Source organism: Bison bison, unplaced genomic scaffold (assembly GCF_000754665.1).
Source record: "Bison bison bison isolate TAMUID 2011002044 unplaced genomic scaffold, Bison_UMD1.0 scf7180017864529, whole genome shotgun sequence".
In the NCBI taxonomy this organism is placed as follows: domain Eukaryota; kingdom Metazoa; phylum Chordata; class Mammalia; order Artiodactyla; family Bovidae; genus Bison; species Bison bison.
The window spans coordinates 4,369,822-4,384,364 of NW_011495079.1; the positions used below are offsets into that span (position 1 = coordinate 4,369,822).

The 14,543-nt window shown below is 42.2% G+C and overlaps 1 protein-coding gene across 1 annotated transcript in view; it reads left to right on the forward strand.

The window, feature by feature from the left end:
- The first annotated feature begins 1,922 nt into the window (after window positions 1-1,922).
- Window positions 1,923-14,543, forward strand: part of GAS2L3 (growth arrest-specific 2 like 3) — a 36,964-nt gene continuing 24,343 nt past the window's right edge. Inside the window, exons 1-2 of the mRNA XM_010831617.1 lie at window positions 1,923-2,029; window positions 3,009-3,146. The gene's annotated coding sequence lies outside the window, so the exon portion shown is untranslated. The remainder of the gene's footprint in view (window positions 2,030-3,008; window positions 3,147-14,543) is intronic.

Here is a 14,543-nt window from a genome sequence, read left to right on the forward strand (position 1 = left end):
GTGTTTGTTATATTGACTTCTCAAATCTCTACCTCTTGCACGAACCACTTTAACCAGCTTCAGACCTAATTTTCCAACCATATCTTCTGAACACCTCAACGTGCACATTCCCCTCACATTTCAAAGTGAACACGACTTCACACCAAAATGCATTATTCTTCCCCCAGCGTTGTTCTGTGTTCCTTAGATTGGCATCACTGTCACAAGATACGAAGTCCAGATAAATCAGCCTTTTAAATATCTCCAGACATCTCTTTCTCACTATCCCTTCTGAGCTAGTTTAAGTAATTATAATCTTTTAATTTTTAGAATTGCTGCCAATCTTACTGTCTCCAAAACCCTCAAAAATATTTTCCCCCCTAAAACACAAATCAATCACAATTGCTTGCAAGAAAGAATCTAAATTCTGTAGTATCTACAAAGGTTTCCTCTGTGCTTACTCCTCCAGCCTGATGTATCAATACCTCTAAATCCCTAAACTTGTCATTCAGAACTACAATTCCCAGGGCATTCCAGATGTTCTCACATCCCTGGAAGCTTATTCTCTCTGCCTAGAAAGCTCTTCTCACTCCTAATTATCCTCTCCTTTGGTAGATCCCTATTTGTCCTTCAAAATTCAAGTCTTTTCAAGGCTCTGACCATCACCCTTCAACACTGTAGGTGTTTCCTCTTTCACAGATTCTGATTTCCAGAGTCTTTATCACGTTGCTGAGCACTTTCAAGGTAAAGACTTTTCTCTTTTTAGTCTTTCAGCAAGCAACAGTACCTCTTCATTGTTTTTTTGTTGTTGTTGTTGTTGATAAGTGAATGAAGGAATAAATGTTAAAGAGCATCTGCTGCTGCTGCTGCTAAGTCGCTACAGTTGTGTCCGACTCCGTGCGACCCCATAGAGGGCAACCCACAGGCTCCTCCCCTGGGATTCTCCAGGCAAGAATACTGGAGTGGGTTGCCATTTCCTTCTCCAATGCACGCATGCATGCTAAGTCGCTTCAGTCGTGTCTGACTCTGTGAGACCCCATGGACAGCAGCCCACCAGGCTCCTCTGTCCACAGGATCCTCCAGGCAAGAATACTGGAGTGGGCTGCCATTTCCTTCTCCAGCTAAAGAGTATCATTCCTGGTCAATTCCACTCTTTACAGATGGGAAACTGAGACCCAGAAAGGCGACATAATTTGACAAAATAAAGCTGAGAGAAAGGGCCTGGCTTTCCAGGCTTTCGGCTCTGACTTTATCCCATATTAAGCGACTTAGCAGCAGCAGCAGCAAGCCATGCTTAGTGATCAGAGACCTATTTTTTTTATTACATTCAAGACCAGTCTCCACTTTACCTCAACCCTCCTATTTCTCATTGTGTTGCGGTCAAATCCTTCTCCCTCCCCTCCCCCACGCCCTACTCTGGTGTTTCCCGAAGGAACAGCCAACATCCTCTTTCTGCTTTCAGTTGTGGCCTGGAACTGCAGGGTTTCTCTCCCTCTCCCCCAACCCCTCACAAGGATGACAGTTTGTATCCGGAAAAGACAGCGCCTTCAATACAGTGAAATATCGGATTTAGGATTGGGAGGGGCTCTTAACAGATCAGGATAAAACTCAGGCAACTCTGAGCAACACTCCAGGTTGCTTCGAGAAGAGACTGATTCACCTCTCCTGCTAATCTGGACAAATACGGTTATTGTTGTCGCTGAGGGGCCAGATGAAAGGACGTGCCCTGTGACCAAGCCATTTTCTGTGAGAAGAGCGACTCTGCCGCCAGACTTGTGTGACCCTAGGCAGAGGAAACAGACTAGTCCCTTGATCCAGACGCACGCAGGTCTCGTGCTCCCTAGAGGCCTGGGGGCGGGGCGGGGCCTCCAGCCACCGCCCCTCTCCGCCTCCTTCGAAACAGGCCGCGGCGATTGGTTCCTTCAAAACTGGCCGCGGCGAACCCTGAGCCTGAGGCAGCCGCGGCGGCGGTTGGGTAGGGGCGTGCCGGCCAGGCACAGATTGAGCGAGATGTTGCCCAGCAAGAAGTGACCGTCCTGCGCCTGTGCGGGTGAGTACTTCTTTGTTTGACGTTCTCTTTTCCTCGCGAACTCTTACTTGCCTTCTTGGGGCTGCGGTGCCTCAACTGGCATTGGAAGAGGCCTCGCGCTCAGCCCACTCAAAGGGTTGATTCGGTAGGGGCTCCGAGCTGCGGGATTCAAGTTGATGTGCGATTGGTCCACTCGGGGAGTCGCGTGCGCTGATTGGTCCCTGGGGCCGTCAAGATGAAGCAAGTCCCTGCCTTCTGCCCACCCAGGTTTGGTGCAGGGGCCACAGGTGTGCTGGGGCGGCAGGTGTGCTAGGCGGGAGACGAGGTAATCACTCGCTGCCGCTCTGCTTTAGAATCCAGGAAGAGATCAGAGTCTGAAATTTAGCCTCTCCAGAGGCACCTTTGTTTCCAAGCACCTAGCTTATATAGGGTCACTTAATTCCTCGGTGTTACCCCTGGGAAGAACTGATGTAGTCACTGACCTTGGAAGGGAAATTGCAGATAGTTATTTTGCCATCCGGCAGAGGGAAAAGTTATCTGTTTGTTCCCTCCGGTCCACGCAAGGGTCATGTCGCCGAGATGAACGGAAAGAGGGGACGTACCTCAAGGCTGTGAGCGCTGGTTTTCCCACCCGCACGTTTCGGTTTGAAGGGCTGCGTTGCGGGGAGGTTTGTAGATTGCCTTGGAAGTCGAAGGAAAATATTGGAGCCTGTGCTTGCCATTCAGTCGCTCCTGGTTCCTAACTAATCTCTTCGAACCGCAGGATTGAGTCTTACTGATTTAGAGTGCTTCGTGCAACGTCTGTTAGAAAAGCTGGTCAGTTCTTATTAAGTGAAGAGGTGTTTCTTTGCCGGCCCTGTCTAGGTCAGAGTTTGGGTTTAGCTTCGTTTGTGTGAAGAGTGTTAATACCTACTCTCTCAGAAGATAAGCGTGTTGTGAACTGTCTGATCTCCTCAGTTGGCACTTAAATAATTAGGAATTGGCATTCTCGCCACCTCAGATTCCCTTTAGGAGGAGATTGGAATGGTTTTGAATGAAGAAGTGGAAACTGGTGGTAGTCGTCTGGTGTAGATCCCGATACGTGTCTGTCTGACTCATCTGTTTCAAAACCTCATTACAAACCAACGGACTTTGCGTGGTAGGTCTGTCTGCTATTTCCACTTTAATGAATTATAAATAATGTTTCTTTTTATGTGTTTCTAAGTGTGGGGGCTCTGAAGTCACACTTTACTATGTGTGTGACCTTAGGCAAGTTATTTAATCTTTCTAAGTCTATATTTTGTGCTGTGTAAACAAAGGTTAATATTAAGTAGTTGCTACCTTATTGCTGTGACGTTTGTGAAGATCAAATGAAATAATCCATGTAACTAGTTTAGTACATTACCTGACACATAACTAGCATTATTTCTGTGCTGCTGGGCAGAGAGGAGCAAAAGGTGAAGGCAGTACCAGAGTTAGTGGTATTAGTATTTATCATTCATTGATTAAGTTTGTACATGTAAAGTACTCATTATTGTTTATCAGTATGAGATGGTTGGATGGCATCACTGACTCAGTGGACATGAGTTTGAGTAAACTTAGGGAGACAGTGAAGGACAGGGAAGCCTGGCTGGCTGCAGTCCATGGGGTCGCCAAGAGATGGACATGACTGAGGGACTGATCAACAAGGACAACAACTGTTTATCAAATGCATTATTACCTAGCATGTACCAGGTCCTGTTCTAGATGCTTTACTTATATATTGTTAAACCTGTTAGTAATCCTGCAGCGTCACTGATGTTTTCTCCATTTTATAGATGAGGAAACTGAAGCCCAGAGAAAGAAATGAAGCTACTGAGGTTCACCCAGAATTCAGTCTAGACTGTCTCACTCCAATGTCCAGCCCCTTTTTTAAATCACACTACTCTTGCATTTATATACCCAGATTTAAGCTTCTTTGCACAAAGTTGTTTGTATGGCCCAGGTTCATTTTTCCCATGGGTTTCAGTTCATTTTGCCTACTTCATTAAAAAATAGTGGTAAGTAATTTGTGATGGTGAATCAAAGTGTGTGATAAAGGAATAATGTCAACAGTATACTGCTATTACTAAAAAACGAAATGAGTCCAATGACGTTTGGAGACTTGGTCGGTTTAAAAGTAATGTTTCCTAATTTATATTTTCTCATTCAGTTTTTTCGTATTTACTGTACTTTTTATTAAGCAGCACTCTTTTTGTTTTTTTCTCTGTCAATTTCAATTTAAGTTTGGAGATAATGAAAGTTCAGTTATTTCAGTAATTGTTTTTCAAGCTGACTGTTGTGAGGAAAGTAAGGGGTTAAGGTTAATGCATACATACTGTAAACTGGCTGTACTTCTGTGTGGGTGTGTTTTACTTTCTTCCTATTATTTGTTTCTCCCTCTACTTTGTTATTTTTTAAATTCTTAATGAAACTTGAAGTGTACATAGTATTTGAGAGAATAGGAAACTTGAGTCTGTCAGTCAGTTGTCTCACTTTGAATTTCCCTGTTTTAATTGAAATGTAACTACCATAGAGAAATGCCTCAGAAGTAATGTTTACAAGATGCAGCCAATAATTATAATTGTTATCTCTTCAGTGTTTCTCCTTCTAAAAACTCAGAAAGTTTTCTCATATTGCATTGTTACAAAATAGGGGTTTTAACAGAAAGTTGCTATGTATCTTGTCAATGAATTACCAATTTTCAAAGAACTAAAATATGAAATGTAGCAGATACACTAAATGCAGTTTCATTTTTACTGCTGTAAGGGTGTTTTACAATATTATGACCATCAGTCAAATGTTAGATATTGCTGAAGTGCTGACTGGTAGAGATTTCTACCTCCTCTCACAAAAACAAATTTTTCTGTAAGAAAGTATAAGCTATGGTGAAGGGCTCACTTTACATAGAATTTTAAATATTGTGACTTTTGTTTTTCTTTGGATGACTTGTTAATGTTTTTGATTGCCAAAATAAAATTGGCTGTTGAAAAAAATTACTTAACTTTGTTCAGGAATTTTTTTCTCTCACCCTCACACAGTTTAGAAAACACTGTGACCAGAGTAACATAATTAAGTACTGTCCTGCAGATTGCTTTTGGTTGCATGACATATAATGGACATCTTTTCATATCAATACAAACAGTTCTTATTCTTTCAAGTGGTCGAATGAATCCACTGTATGAATGTCCTGTATGTTATTTTAGAGGTTTCCTGTTAATAGACATTTAATGTTGTTTTACATTTCTTTATGTGGAAACAGTGTCAGAGTTTATTTTTTGGGGCTCCAAAATCACTGCAGATGGTGACTGCAACCATGAAATTAAAAGACACTTACTCCTTGGAAGGAAAGTTATGACCAACCTAGATAGCATATTCAAAAGCAGAGACATTACTATGCCAGCAAAGGTTCGTCTAGTCAAGGCTATGGTTTTTCCTGTGGTCATGTATGGATGTGAGAGTTGGACTGTGAAGAAGGCTGAGCGCCGAAGAATTGATGCTTTGGAACTGTGGTGTTGGAGAAGACTCTTGAGAGTCCCTTGGACTGCAAGGAGATCCAACCAGTCCATTCTGAAGGAGATCAGCCCTGGGAGTTCTTTGTAAGGAATGATGCTAAAGCTGAAACTCCAGTACTTTGGCCACCTCATGCGAAGAGTTGACTCATTGGAAAAGACTCTGATGTTGGGAGGGATTGGGGACAGGAGGAGAAGGGGACGCCAGAGGATGAGATGGCTGGATGGCATCACAGACTCGATGGACGTGAGTCTGGGTGAACTCCGGGAGTTGGTGATGGACAGGAAGGCCTGGCGTGCTGTGATTCATGGGGTCACAATGAGTTGGACACGACTGAGTGACTGAACTGAGCTGAACTGATGTTAGTGTATATGCATGTTTTCCATTGTATACATATGCCTGCAATATGGGAGACCTGGGTTCGATCCCTGGGTCGGGAAGATCCCCTGGAGAAGGAGATGGCAACCCACTCCAGTATTCTTGCCTGGAAAATTCCATGGACGGAGGGGTCTGGCAGGTGACAGTCCATGGGATTGCGAAGGGTCAGACAAGACTGAGCGACTTCACTTTTCACTTTCATGTTTTCCATTGATTCTTTTAGTCTGTCATATATAAAGGTGAACTGATTTTAAGTTTTGTGTTTTTTTTTTTAAACATTTCTTGGCTCCTTCCTCTCAAAGCCAGCAGTGTGACAATCTTTCTCCACCTCTATTCTCACATCCCCTTCTCTGGCTCTGACCTTTCTGCCTCCCACTTATAAGAATTTTTGTTATTATAATGGGCTCACCAGGAAAACCTCCCATTTTCTTAGGCCCTTAATTTACTCAATCAGCAGGGTCCATTTTGCTCATGAAAACAGTATATTCACAGGTTTGGGGGTTATTACATAGATGTCTTTGGGGTTCATTATCCTGTCTGCTGCAAATGGAGTTTATTTAAAAGATGTAATAAAAATGTACTTATCCAGTAGGACAGCCATATGAATTCCTGAGTAGTATATTGACCCCAGAGCCCTTGCCTGTTGGCACAGCTCTTCTGTCCTGTTCATTTGGATCCTCTGCTAAATGTACACCAGATTTAGTCTTTTTTTTTTTTCAGTGATTTTCTGTCAGGTAGCTCACTTGACCTGCTGGTACCTTGACTAGTAACTACTTCACATATTTCTCCTTGGACATGTATGATGGGAGGCAAGATTATTTATCAGTTCAGGTCCCATAATAAACAAAAATGAAAAATAATAAATAATACCCCCAAAAGTTTCCTGTTAGATACTTGTTTGCTGTGTGTCGGCTTCCAAGACTTGCACCACATTTTACCTATCTGGTTTTTCCTAGAGATGTTCACACATCCATCTTCCACTGCAAGTGTTTTCCTAAACTTTCAGCTTGAATACTTCTCTCAACACTACTTCCAGTAGCAATCCTGTAATAGACTTGCCTCCCTGGCAGCTCACATGGTAAAGAATCTGTCTACAGTACAGGAGACCCAGGTTCAATGCCCAGAGGTCTAGAAGATTCCCCTGGAGAAGGAAATGGCTACCAACTCCAGTTCTTGCCTGGAGAATTCCATGGACAGAATTAAGTATATACTATTTCTTCATTATTTCTGTACATTGCTTGACCAAGTTGCGACCCTATGGACTTAATTCTGTCCATGGAATTCTCCAGGCAAGAACTGGAGTATAAAACACTGTATAAATAAGGAATTGGGAGAAATGCTAGGTGAATTCAAGAGCTACAGATATAAGCAGAATTAATTTAGGCCAATCAGGAAGGGCTCCTGGGAGAAGGTAAATCAGAAGAGTTGTAAACCTGGAATAATCTAGATGAGGACTCTGTCCCTCCTATTGACTCTTTTTCTCCTGTTTAAATGTTGGATTTTCTCAGGACTTGTTCTAGGCCCTAATCACTGTTTTCTCCATTTTTTTTTTCCAGAAAGGTCTCACTCTTTCTAGCGGCTTTATCTCCCAAGGATTGCTGACAATTTCTGTCTCCTCCCAAACTTTCCAACTGCCAACTGCCAAAATGACATTTTGGCTTGAATGTCTTTAAAGGCGTCTCAAATGAAACATGACCAAAACACAGCGCTTTTGCCATCTCTGCTGGGTTCCCTGCTTCAGTCTGTTCAGATGCCCATCATCCTCATCTCACTAAACACTGCCATCATCTATTTGCTCAGTTGCTTAAACCAGAAAACCTGGAGTCGTTCCTGACAATTCACTCTGCGCCCACATCCTTTGCCTTCACCCTCCATCTCTAACCGTTATCAAGTCTTGATTCTTAACTCCAAAATAGATGTCGGATCCATCCAGTTCTCTCTGGTTGAGACGTTACCAGCGTCCCTCCTCAGTCATCATCATTTGTCGCTGAACTACTGTGGTGGGTCCACTCCTCTTCCCCTTCCAGGCTGTTCTCCATCTCATCTCCTACGTGCTCAGTGTCCTTTGCTCTCCCACCACTCCTCTCTGCTTCTCCTTCTCTCACTGAAGCCACTGATTGTTTTTCCCACATCTCTACCCACCTGTCCTTCTGTTTCCTTCCCCCTTTTCTCTGTTAAACCCGTCACTATTTTGCTCCCATGTCTCCCGCCCCGCTGCAGGAGATCTGGTAAAACTATGAATTACATTATGTCTTTCCTTTGGTTAAAACTCTTCCATGGCTTCCTACTGCACTTAGAATAAAATCCAATTTCCTCAACTTGGCTTTGTGTGGTGGGGTTACTGCCTAACTTTGCAGCCCTATCCTAAGGCACACATGCTCCACGCTTCAGTCATACTGGCTTCTTTCAGTCCTCAGAATGCACCAAATGCTCTCTGTTCAGAGTCTTTGTAAAAAGTATTCTCTATGCATAGAACTTTTCCTGTTCTCTCTCCCTGGCTGATTCCCACCATTCTTCAAGTTCATGTTTTTCCTCTGGCAAAACCATTACTATATCACTCAGTCTGAGTCTTTAAAGTAGGCCCCTGCTGTTCTCTCTCTGTTCTTTCCTCCAAAGCAATTATCATGATTTAACATTGTATATTCATCTGTGTATTCACTAATGTACACAAACGAATGCAGTGGCTCCATGAGAGCATCACTGCGTCTCTTGCCTGGGGTGCCTAGTTTAATGAAGGGTGTGAGTAAATACTTGGGTAAATGAAGGAATGGCCATGCTTGGATGAACATGTAGTCTGAACTGTGATGGAGCCACAGAAATGAGCAAAACTGGTAGAGAGGATGCTGAGGAGACAGCTTGAGTGGAGCAAAGAGCCTCTTTGTGACACACCGCAAGACTTATTCTAGCAATAGACTTGTAGGTCACAAATCCATATTTGAGTATACTCCCAATTAAGTTGTTGGTCTTTTAGAGTTTTTAATGTTCATTTATGGGCTTCCCTTGTGGCTCAGCTGGTAAAGAATCTGCCTGCAATGCGAGAGACCTGGGTTCGATCCCTGGGTTGGAATGATCCCCTGGAGAAGAGGAAGACTACCCACTCCAGTATTCTGGCCTGGAAAGTTCCATAGACTGTATATAGTCCATTGGTTCACAAAGAGTCGTTCGTTTATAACTGTATTACAATATGTTGTAAATTTTTTATGTTAGAAAAAAGAAGCTTTCCAAATTACATTTAATGATTTCTCAGTATTTTATCTCTTTTTAATTTGATGAATTATGTTAAGTGCACTATAATTATGTTTCATATGGTATCATCACAACAACTCACTTGTTAAGTGTCAGTATGTGTCAGGTACTTTATTTGTATCACCTCATTTAATCTTTACATGAAGCAGACAAGGGAGGTGGTGGTATCCCATTTACAAATGAGAACATGGATTCAGAGAAGTTAACTACCCTAAAGTAAAAAAGAAAGTGAAGTTACTCGGTCGTGTTCAACTCTTTGCCACCCCATGGACGGTAGCCCTACCAGGCTCCTCTATCCATGGGATTTTCCAGACAAGAGTCCGGGAGTGGGTTACCATTTTTTTCTCCAGGGGATCTTCCCAACCCAGGGATCGAACCCAGGTCTCCTGCATTGCAGGCAGACACTTTACTGTCTGAGCCACCAGGGAAGCTAACTAACTATCCCAAGATCATCTGAAATTCAAACCAGATGGATCTGCTACTTTCTACTACCCCAATGGTGCCTTTATGGTGACTTATTTTATACATTAAAAAACATGAACTGTGTTCTGTATGAATTTGTTGTTCATTCGCTAAGTCCTATCTGACTCAACGTGACTCTATGAACTGCAGAACGCAAGGCTCCTCTGTCCTCTACTATCTTGGAGTTTGCTCAGATTCATGTCCATTGAGTTAATGGTGCTATCTAACCATCTCATCCTCTGCCTTCTCCAAAATGATCCCTTCTCCTTTTGCCTTGAGTCTTCCATAGCATCAGGGTCTTTTCCAATGTGTTGGCTCTTCTCATCAGGTGGTCAAAGTATTGGAGCTTCAGCTTCAGCATTAGTCCTTACAATGAATATTCAGTGTCGATTTCCTTTAGGATTGACTGGTTTGATCTCCTTGCTGTCCAAGGGACTCTCAAAATCTTCTCCAGCGCCACAATTCAAAAGCATCAATTCTCTGGCGCTCAGCCTTCTTTTTGGTCCAGCTCTCACATCTATGCTGCTGCTGCTGCTAAGTCACTTCAGTCGTGTCCAACCCTGTGTGACCCCAGAGACGGCAGCCCACGAGGCTCCCCTGTCCCTGGGATTCTCCAGGCAAGAACACTGGAGTGGGTTGCCATTTCCTTCTCCAATGCATGAGAGTGAAAAGTGAAAGTGAAGTTGCTCAGTCGTGTCCAACTCCTAGCGACCTCATGGACTGCAGCCTACCAGGCTCCTCCATCCATGGGATTTTCCAGGCAAGAGTACTGGAGTGGGGTGCCATTGCCTTCTCCGTCTCACATCCATACATGACTGTAAAAACTGTGGACCTTTGTCGGCAAAGTGATGTCTCTGCTTTTTAATACACTCTCTACGTTTGTCATAGTTTTCCTTCCAAGGAGCAAGTGTCTTTTAATTTCATGGCTGCAGTCTCCATCTACAGTGATTTTGGAGCTCAAGAAAATAAAATCTGTCACTGTTTCCACTTTTTCCCCTATTTGCCATGAAGCAGTGTGACCAGATACCATGACCTTAGTTTTTTGTAGTGTTGTGTTTCAAGTCAACTTTTTCACCCTCTTCCTTTACCCTCATCAAGAAATTCTTTAGTTCCTCTTCACTTTCTGCTATTAGAGTAGTATCATCTGTATGTCTGAGGTTGTTGTTATTCCACCCAGCAATCTTGATTCCAGCTTGTGGTTTATCCAGCCTGGCATTTCACATGATATACTCTGCATATAGATTAAATAAGCACGATGACAATATACAGCTTTGTTGTACTCCTTTCCCAGTTTTGAGCTAGTCATTCCGTGTCCAATTCTAACTGTTGCTTCTTGACCCACATACAGATTTCTCAGGAAACAGGTAAGGTAGACTGGTACTCCCATCTCTTGTTGTGCATGGTCAAAGGCTTTAGTTAATGAAGCAGAAGTAGATGTTTTTCTGAGATTCCTTTGCTTTTCCCATGATTAAAAAAAATGTTGGCAATTTGATCTCTGGTTCCTCTGCCTCTTTGGAACCCAGCTTGTACATCTCCAAGTTCTCAGTTCACATACTGCTGAAGCCTCTAGCATGAGGAATTTTGAGCATAACCTTGCTAGCATGTGAAATGAGCACAATTGTAGTTGGAACATTCTTTGGCATTGCCCTTCTTTGGGATTGGGATGAAAACTGACCTTTTCCAATCCTGTGGCCACTGCTGAGTTTTCAAAATTTGCTGGCATATTGAGTGTAGCACTTTAACAGCATTATCTTTTAGGATTTGAAATAGCTCAGCTGGAATTGTCACCTCCACTAACTTTATTCAAAGTAATGCTTCCTAAGGCCCACTTGACTTCACATTCCAGGATGTCTGGCTCTAGGTGAGTGACCACACCATCGTGGTTATTTGGGCATTAAGACCTTTTTTGTATAGTTCTTCTGTGTATTCTTGCCACCTCTTCTTATCTCTTTTGCTTCTGTTAGGTCCTTACTGTTTCTGCCCTTTATTGTGCCCATCTTTCCATGAAATGTTCCCTTGATATCTTTCCATGAAATATTCCCTTGATATCTTCAGTTTTGTTGAGATTTCTAGTCTTTCCCATTCTATTGTTTTCCTCTGTTTTGAATTGTTGATTTATGTAGGCTTTTTTTTTTTTTTTAAATAATGTTTCCTTGCTGTTCTCTGGAACTTTGCATTCACCTGGATTTATATTTCCCTTTTGCCCTTGCCTTTAGTTTCTCTTCTTAGCTATTTGTAAAGCCGCCTCAGACAACCACTTTGCCTCCTTGCATTTCTTTTTCTTGGGGATAGTTTTGGTCACCACCTTCTGTACAATGTAATGAACCTCTGTCCATAGGTCTTCAGGCACTCTGTCTACCAGATCTAATCCCTTGAATCTATTTGTCGCTTTCCCTGTATAATCATAATGGATTTAATTTAAGTCATACCTGAATGATCTAGTGGTTTTCCCTACTTTGTTCAGTTTAAGCCTGAGTTTTGCAATAAGAAGCTCATGTTCTGAGACACAGTCCACTCCAGGTCTTTTTTTTTTTTTTTCTCACTGTATAGAACTTCTCCATCTTCAGCTGCAAAAAATACAATCAATCTGATTTTGGTGTTGACCATCTGGTGATGTCCATGTATAGAGTCTTCTCTTGTATTGTTGGAAAAGGGTGTTTGCTATGACCAGTGTGCTCTCTTGACAAAACTGTTGGCCTTTGTCTTGCTTCATTTTGTACTCCAGAAAACCAACATTTGCCTGTTATTCTGTGTACCTCTTGACTTCCTACTTTTGCATTCCAATCCCCTATGATGAAAAGGACATCTTTCTTTGGTGTTCTAAAAGGTTTTATAGTCTTCATACAACCAATCAATGTTAGCTTCTTCAGCATCAGTGGTTGAAGCGCATAGACTTGTATTACTATGATGTTGAATGGTTTGCCTTGAAAGTGAACTGAGATCATTCTGTTATTTTTGAGGTTGCACCCAAGTACTGCATTTTGGACTCTTTTATTGACTATGAGGACTAATCCATTTCTTCTAAGGGATTCTTGCCCACAGTAGTAGATACAATGGTCATCTAAATTAAATTTGCCCATTCCTGTCTATTTTAGTTCACTGATTCCTGAGATGTTTAGTCTTGCCATTTCGTGTTTGACCACATCCAATTTACCTTGTATCATGGACCTAACTTTGCATGATCCTGTGCAGTATTGTTCTTTACCATATCAGACTTTACTTTCACCACCAGGCATATCCACTGAGCATAAAATGAGCACATAATGCATATAAACTGAGCATTGTTTTCACTTTGGCCCGACCATTTCATTCTTTCTGGAGCTATTTGTAATTGCCCTCTGGTCTTCCCCAGTAGTATATTGGACACCTTCCAACCTGGGGCCTCATTTTCTGGTGTCATATCTTTTTGTCTTTTTATACTGTTTGTGAGGTTCTCATGGCAAGAATACTGAAGTGGGTTACCATTTCCTCCTTCAGAGTACCACGATTTGTCAGAACTCTGCACTATGACCCGTCTGTCTTGGGTGGCCTTGCACGGCATGGCTCATAGTTTCGTTGAATTACGCAAGCCCCTTCACTACGACAAGGCTGTGATCCATGAAGGGGATGGTGTGAATATAGCATTTCTATTTTCTCTTCTAGGCAACTAAGAAATATTTAACTCAGAATTTTAAAGCTGAGAAGATAGTTTTTTTATTCCCGTGAACAAATCAGGATATTTTCTTCAACTATTTTTCCAAATGAAGCATTAAAAATGATGAAATGTTTTTTGACACACAGAAGGGAGTACCAAGTAATGTAAGAACACTTGTGTCCTCACCACTTCTCCTGAATGAGAATCTTGTTGGTACCGTTGCCTCTGTGCATTCCATCCCAATCTCACGTTCCTTCCCTCCTCAGCAGTGACCACTGTGCCAACCTGGGCATTTATCATATCCCTGCAGCTTGTGTGTCTTGGCAGTTATCTGTCAGCTGGGTGCTATCGGTGTGTTGCAGTGGCAGTTAATGTTATTTTTCTGAGGAATCTTACTTTATTTCTTTGCTTTTTGGCCATTATTTTACAAATCGGCTCCTGTTTTGTTCCAGGACTGAGCCATGCCACTTGCGCTCTCCCCACCATATTTTATTAATATAATGTGATTAGGAATTAAAATGTACTTGGTTTCGGAGCCTACAGCTGTGGAACAAAGGAGCAGCTCCACAGGCTGGCATTTTTTTTTTTTTAATTCCCATCATGATCTGAAGTCAAATTGGTATAAAGAGCCTTACCATAAATAATCTTAAGGATCTCATGGCTGAAACTATTTCTGAGGGTTGTTGTTCAGTCAGTAAGTCATGTCCAACTCTTTTGTGACCCCATGGGCGAAGTGGACTAGGTCCAAATTCAGTTCAAGTTTCAGGTAGATGAGCTTATTATGTGCTTCTAACATTTTCTCCAGATTTAAAAAATTGAGCATGGTATGCCTCACTTGTGGTTTGTCTTGTTGAAGACTTGCATTAGCAAATAGTCTGGCCTTGGTCACATGAGAGCTTCCCACTGCCACCCCCCACCACCCCCTCCAGATCTAAAGGAAAAGACTTCCTCAAGATGGCACAGAATTAAAATAGTCTTCTCCAAAAAGACAGACAAAAAACAGAAACCAAAAAGGCCAGTAAGTTGCTAATTAAGATGCAGCTCCAAAGTGAAGAGTTGCTGATTCAGTGTAATTAGTTTATGTGGGAAAAAAATGTAGAGACTGAGACTTTTAGGGAAAGATAGATAAGAGGAAAGTAGGTAATAAGCTGAGTAAGCAGCAAGAATTGCAGTTGTGATGCAGGTTAGGGACTGGGCTAGCAGTAGACAAGAAGCTGCTTTGGGATTGTATACTTGAGACAAAAATGGCTTAGAAAGAGAATGGCTCGAAAATATCAAATCACTGGCTCTTAGTATCTGGAACAC